This window comes from Pieris rapae, chromosome 3 (assembly GCF_905147795.1).
Source record: "Pieris rapae chromosome 3, ilPieRapa1.1, whole genome shotgun sequence".
In the NCBI taxonomy this organism is placed as follows: Eukaryota; Metazoa; Arthropoda; class Insecta; order Lepidoptera; family Pieridae; genus Pieris; species Pieris rapae.
In genome coordinates, this window is record NC_059511.1 from 3762521 (window position 1) to 3770038 (window position 7518).

Genomic DNA, 7518 nt, shown 5'->3' on the forward strand with positions numbered 1-7518 from the left:
ACCGTAACTCTACTTCGTTGTCTATGTTATTCGAAAAATAGCTACGTGAATAAATGACAGTGTTAGAAGAAATAATATGCAGAAAATCAGGGTTTATTTAATAAAATAAGGATTTTAATTAGTTTATAACATTACCATGTAATTTGGTAAAATATGGTGTTAATACTACTTTGTGGAACCAGCTGCCCACTAAAATATTTCCGAACCAATTCGACTTCTGTTCTATAAAAAATCACGTAAAGGAAGACGCAAGAACAAGCTTATATTTTCTTTACTCAAGTGGCCGTTCAAGTTTACGTGACGTGACGTAAGCAGAATTGTTGCAATTTAATCCCCCCCCCCTCCTCTTGTCAGCAAAAGTAAGCAATTCTCTCAAAAAAGAAAATCAAAGACCCCTATGGTGCATACGTAATACATACTTCAATGACGCCCAGCAAGTAATAATGAATCAATATAATAAAAGTTATAATTCATATTAATTAATAAAAAAACTTAATTATATAATAATTGTCTTATTACAGGATAAAAAGATCAATTTTAAAAGGAACGAGTATGTCAAGTAACTTGTAATCAATGCGACGTGCTTTGATTCGTGACAAATTAAAAAGTTTTCACGATTATCCGCATTGCAGTCAGCTCGTTGTCCTTGCATATAACGGTTGGTATTTCTGCTATTAATAAAACCAAATAAGTTGCACGAAATTTTTTCATACTTCTATAAAGTTAAATTCCTTTTTATTAAAAACATTAATTAATACCCTCCAATATTCTTTCTCTAATAAATTGATTTTATTGAGTATGTTAATTCATAAAAAAACTAACAGTCGATTAAGCCTGTATAATAATAATATACAAGATATAACAATGCTTACCTAATGTAATAAAATCGTTTAACTCTTGCCATTGAATTCAAAATACAATCTCAAGTAATGATCTCTGTTAATCTATGATCTTTAACTTGTATTTTGTAGTAGGTACTGCCGAATTCCTGTCCTTGTCTTGGAACAATTTGTCTGCAACGAGCCCAAAAGACCTAGAATAAATAAAGTCGGATACATGAGCAGGTACACAACGTACATCCTTAGATAAGTTATATGTTGTTTCCACCCATGAAATCAATTGTAGTTGTCATTATATGTTTGCCAAGTTTATACCATTTCATCAAGAATTTGGTCTCATATAAGGTGCTCTTCTTTCTATGTATTACGTTTCTATGGCTTTCATAAGCTGCTACAGCCTCATTAAATCAATGTCTAGTGACGTCACAATCTATAGCTTAATAGCATTATCATCGGAATACATAAAAGTACATTAACACGAAAATTAACTGGTCCGACAGAATTGATAGATTGAAGAGATTCTACGGTATTATATATCTATCCCCTAGCTAGTAACATTGTTAATAATATTAGTTAACTAACTATTTGTTATTATGTATATGCCTCCTGTAGATTTTAAAAATAGTTCACCATGCCATATTATGCCTTAGTTGTACAGCCTACATTTAATTACAAAGTGTCCATCCATGCGGAGGTGTTGATAGGCTGCTAGTTTATTATTTAATTGACAATTGAAGTTCAACCAACATATTTGGATTTATAAAATGAAAGTTATGTTATATATATGTTATCGATATTGCTTGTTTACTTACGCCCAAACCAAAACTATCTCAATAGATATTAGACCATCTACGGTAGATGATCTTAATCCAAATGTTGATAAAAGTGTACCCATAACCAATCGACTGATTCTAATAGCCATGGTAGGTGGGATTGGTGTATGTGAACAGACCTAACTTACACCAGTTTTTTTAAATAATTAAAAAGCTATTTCATATGTGTATTTTAATATTATTTCTACGGTTTTATTTATTTTATTTGGTTTATATTGATTATCAAATATGAGTGTAAAGAGCGAAGAGATTACATTCTATCCGTCGCCAAAAATGGATTGTCTTCGTTTGGTTTGGTTATTGGGATGCAGATAGGAGATTAAATTGTGTATTAATTATTGAGTTCGGGCGTTTAAGGCTTGCACACAAACTAAGTCCACCAAACTATTATATTATTATTATTATAAGGTATTCACAAAAGTGTATACTATAATTTTACTAATATTAGACTAATTTCGCGATAAGTATAATAAATTGTTAAGTAAGAAACAATAACGTTTAAATCTGTTTTATCTTCACTGTTTCCACACGAGATAATTTTGAATTAGCAATCCCTTGTGGTAACTTCCCTAATCTCTTACTACGCATGCGCAAAAATTATTCTTCCCGACAGTCAGCTGTGTAACATGGTGGGTGGCCCTCGTGATTTTGTCTTAAACTCTTTAATATAGAACCTGTTTATTATAACTATGATACATTTAGTATTCCGTGTTGTAAATATTGTGTTTTATTCAAATGTGTGAAATGTGATGTATTGTTGTGATTTGTGATTGTTCGTAACAGGCAGTGGCGGTCGCTTTGAGGTATGTTTGGAAAATTTGATTATTTTTGTTGTCTCTATAATTAATTTATATTTTATTGTTTTGTAAATTTATACTTATGAGAGACTAGCGATATCTGTAGCGTTCAATTATACAGTTTTCAGCGAGTAGCAAGTACAAGGTGTACAATAAGTACATAATATAAGAAAACTCTAACCTCCGTGGCTTAGGGGTTAAACTTCGTAATAAACAGAAGGCTATCGATTCAAGATTGTTTATATATATATATATATCACTACATAGTATAAAACAAAGTCGCTTTCTCTGTCCCTATGTCCCTTTGTATGCTTAAATCTTTGAAACTACGCAACGAATTTTGATGTGGTTTTTTTAAATAGATAGAATGATTCAAGAGGAAGGTTTATATGTATAATAACATCCATTCAATAGTGGAGAAGCACTGTTATGTTTGAGGTTTCTAATGTGATGTCGTAAATAAATTCATTTTTTCCGCTTACATTGCAAACGCAGGCTGAACCCTACGAGTTATATCAAAATAATGTACTAAGTATTGTACACATTGAAAAGGTCTACAGAAAAGTCTGTGATGGTATATGTCGCGTATGTTATCGGAGCTTTCCAGCGACGGAAATAACAATACATAATAAAAACCTGCTTTTCATCAGCATTGCACCCGTGCGAAGCTGGGGCGGGTCACTAGTATATATATATATTTATTATTGAATCAATTTATCGGTTGTCTATGCTAAAATAACAAAGAGGAAAAATATGTTTTTGTGTCGTTTTTTAAGAATTTTATTCCAAATTACTGGATCAATTTCAAACATTCTTTCAGCGACTTTTTCCAAAAAAAATAAATGTCTACCCCTATGACATCGAAATAGAACATATTAACATTTTTTAGAAAGACTAGAATGATCTAAATTTTAATTTTGTTACAAAGGACAGCGATCACGAACAATTAAAGTCTAGATGTTTCGATTATCCAAGACAGTTAATTATATGGTCTTTTAGACAAATAATTATTACATTTAATCTCAGCTGCTTGCTAAAATAAGCAAAACGCTGATTCTATTTTAATTGTGACTATTCCTTTAAAAGGTTCTTAAGATACCTATCATATTCCAAAAATGATTTCATAATTCTGCGTTTGTTCTCATTATTTACACCTAATCAGCTCGTTAGTGATCTGTTTAAAATATAAGACTCGTGACAGACAGGTTGGTGGACCCAGTTTAAGACCCAGTTTAAGACTATAGGTTCAGAAGTGCATAAAGTCCTAGCTAACTAAGCCAGCCTAGTACTCCTTCTTGCACAGAAGCTCAAGAAGTTTCTCACTGCTCCGATTTTTCTGTACGTTGGTCGCGCATTCCAGGACTACGTGGGTTATTGTGGCCGATTCTTCTAAAATAGCCCGTAATTGTCCCTATCATTGTTTTAAGATTAAGGCTTATAAATTGCTTTGTCAGTAGCGGGTTAACTGCTGGCCGAGCCATTTTAGACTGTCTGCAGTTCTCGTTTTGCGACCATCGGTGATGTAGGAAGTCTGTAAATCTTTGGCGAATCTTAGTTCGCTCATATTGATCAGCTATCTCTACTGTTAATTTTCAGTGTCTATAAACTTCCACTTGATGTTTGCTCCCGCCGTTTGTTATATCTGAATGCGAACAACGTTTAGGTATGATTTGATCAATTTCAAGATAAGGAGATCACCTACTTATTGATGTAAAACGCAGACTTGCTCGCTTCGAAATATTTTTCCATCGTTTTATATAATTAAACAGATATGTTCCCCGTGGAACTTAATAAAAAATCTATTGAACATCCCTAACTAATAGAATTGATTCCTGAACAAAAAACACGACAAAAAGCTATGAATAAACAGGACTTTAAGTTTGTTTTTGTAACAATTTTAAGCTGAACGAACGCCACATTGGCACGTTCTTAAAAAGTTGTCTTAGGGTTCGATAGGGGATTTTTTTACACCTAAACCAAATTTTTCCTAAATGAGCCATGGCTTGCTATCATTATAAAATTCGAATGATTAGTACTAAAGCAAATAAAATGTATGCTATGCTATGCGTTGCTTAAGCATTAAAAATGGGTGAAAATTGGTTCATAAAAATATACACATTAAATACAGTACTTATTGTATACAGTCTTAGAAGTAAGAAGTCGTTTTATTTACTTTTGGGGCCAATTTATTAATAAAATAGACCACATACGCCTTTTTAATTCTGTCAGCCCAACTTGTAAAATATTCTTCTTCCTCGCTGTTAGAAACCATTGATTCTAGGGTTACTAGATAAGAGATTCACTTTCGATGTTAGCATTGCCCTAATTGATATAAGCATACAGAACCATGAAACAAAGTGATCGAACATTCCTACACTCAGGTAACACGATCCACGTTTGGTTCGGTCACACCCCACACATTGCGTCAAAATATCACCTATTGTTAGACACAAAGCTTTTTTGGTGGGCGGTGTCAGGCAATGATTGTGTGAAAATAAGTAGCTATTGAAAAGTGATGAAATTGATGAAATAGCGACCGTTTTTATCAATTTGCACCTAAATGCTAAAAAACGGTTTGGATTATAAATTGAGTTATAGAGAGTTTCCTCAACGATAATAATACATTTTATTTCATTGTATAAATGTGTTTTTGAATTCAACTCGTTAGTTATTGTACAATTTGCTGTAGACGAGAATGTTATTACGATTTGTTAAACCCAAAAGTTAATTTTTAAGTTAATATAATATATTTAATTTTTTCCGCAATAGATGGCGACATACATATAATAACGTACAATAAATTCAATTAATTAATTAATTATGTTGTAAGTCACTCTCAAGAGATTATAGAAGATGTTCATTTTAACGTTACCAACTACTATGTACTGTTGTATGTGACCATTCGTCATTGACCATAAATCAAGTCTTAATTGCAACGCAATAAAAACTAAGCCGAATAAGACGGGTTTAATTTAACTTGAATTTAGTGAAGGGGCTTACCTCTTAATTACAGCTTAGTTCCCTTTGAATTTAATGCGGCAATTTTAATTGCACATATAATTTTAGTAAGATTTAAAAATGTGTTTTTTTTCCTATAAAGAAAAGAAAAAATATAAATTCTCGACCCTGCCAGGATTCGAACCTGGAATCTTCTGATCCGTAGTCAGACGCGTTATCCGTTGCGCCACAGGGCCGTTGCTATTTAGCACGAATTTGTAGTAAAGTTAGTAAAATAGTAAAAACAGAGGGATATTGAAAATTCCAATCGATTTTGACTTCACTTTGGCTAAAATTCCACAAAGAAACTCGGTCACTCTTTACTCTATTATTTTTAAACGAAATGATAACCTTTTACTAACAGGATAGGAAAACTTTGTCTGAATATAATTTGGTTATTTTTATGTATTTAACGTGGTATCATTCCAACTAAATTAACTATGTCTTATCAAAGATAAATAACATTATTCGGTACTTACGTATTAACCGCGGTAGAAATTTAATGGTTAGCAAGTTTTAGAATACTAACCCCTAACCACTTTTACGCACCGGAAACAGTTATTTAAATAAAATATTAATATAGTAACCTAACCTAACCAAACAATAAATAATAATATCATCAAATTCGTGTCTCAAATACCAGAATTGCGGTGGCGTTAGTACGTACCTACCCGTTATTTTTAATAAAAAAATATTGTCAGATGATCTTAGTACGTTGCTTAAAGCTATGGATTTATATCTTTGATTTTATTGTTTCTTTATTATTATTATTTTGTTATTATATGTCGATATCCACGCTCTAGTTATTAATAGGAAAAAATCGAACAAAGTCACACTTCCACAATAAATATTATGTAATACTATAGGATTTAATATTTTTTAATCCTTCAGAATATATGAATCCTAGGAATAACAGTGGGGTTAGGCCCTCCCAGACAAGGTGGGTGTGGGGTATGGGGGACACACGCAAGCGTTCGAGAATTGCTTTGACGCAAACCCGTATTTTCCATTGAGTCATTTTTAATGGGATACAGCGAAATTATACGTCGCGACTGTATGGATTATGAAGATTAATATATAATTTATTATATGAGCGACAATTTAGAAGGGAATCAAAAAGCTCAAAAGCTCAAAGCTCACGTATAAATTACGTCGTTTGAAAGTAGATTACGTTGTGAAGTAATTTTTAGTTTTTTTGACTAATTTGCAAGTGCGTTCTTATAGGTAGAAGTTAACATAATATGTATTAACGAATTTATTAAATTTTTAAGAGGCAAAGCTGTCAAGTGGCAAGCATTTTCCTTGCTCAAGTTTTCTTAGTTTTACAAGCGTGGCGATTACCTAGACCGTCGGAGTTAGGTACGCCTGGAGAGTATATCCGACGCTCCTCTATTGTCAGAATTATAAGCATAGTATAACATTTAACACTATTAGCTTATAATTCATTAGAATTTACGATTCTTTCATTACCTTATAAATGTATTTTGCCTGAAATATATATATATATTCATCAAGACTAACGTGCTTTTTTTTTAACGACAGCTTTGCGCTTCCATTTAACATTTTTGTTGTTGTACAACAGTGGTAAATATACCGTGAAAATATTTAAAGTATTCGGAAATCGATGTTTCGCGTCCATCGTAGTGACCGAGTGACAAGCGTTCTATTTCCATGTCTAGTCTAGAGTTCTATTCTCGTAAAGCAAAGACTGTTTTCTACTATTATATTTCAATAGTATCTATATCATTTAAAGAATGTCAACTTTGTGGCATGTTGGATGCAAAAGCAAGACTTGTATGGATAAAAACACGTGCTTATTTTTAACCTTTTGCGATATGTTTAATATTATGTTGCTTATTTTTTTATATAAAACATATTATATTATAATATACGAAATAAACATTTCGTTAAGTAAAGCATAGTTCGATTCCCGACGAATCAATTTTATTAAATTGTCAGTCTGGTTTGTTTCTTCATAAAATTCTATGAATTTTAAAACAATAATGATAACACACTTTAATCGTTTATGGATAAAATACTTGAAAACACTTT

At 31.9% G+C, this 7518-nt stretch overlaps 1 non-coding gene across 1 annotated transcript; it reads right to left on the reverse strand.

The window, feature by feature from the left end:
• Positions 1–5590: 5590 nt before the first annotated feature.
• On the reverse strand, positions 5591–5663 carry Trnar-acg. The gene has a single exon. It is a non-coding gene; the product is annotated as a tRNA-Arg (tRNA).
• Positions 5664–7518: the final 1855 nt, after the last annotated feature.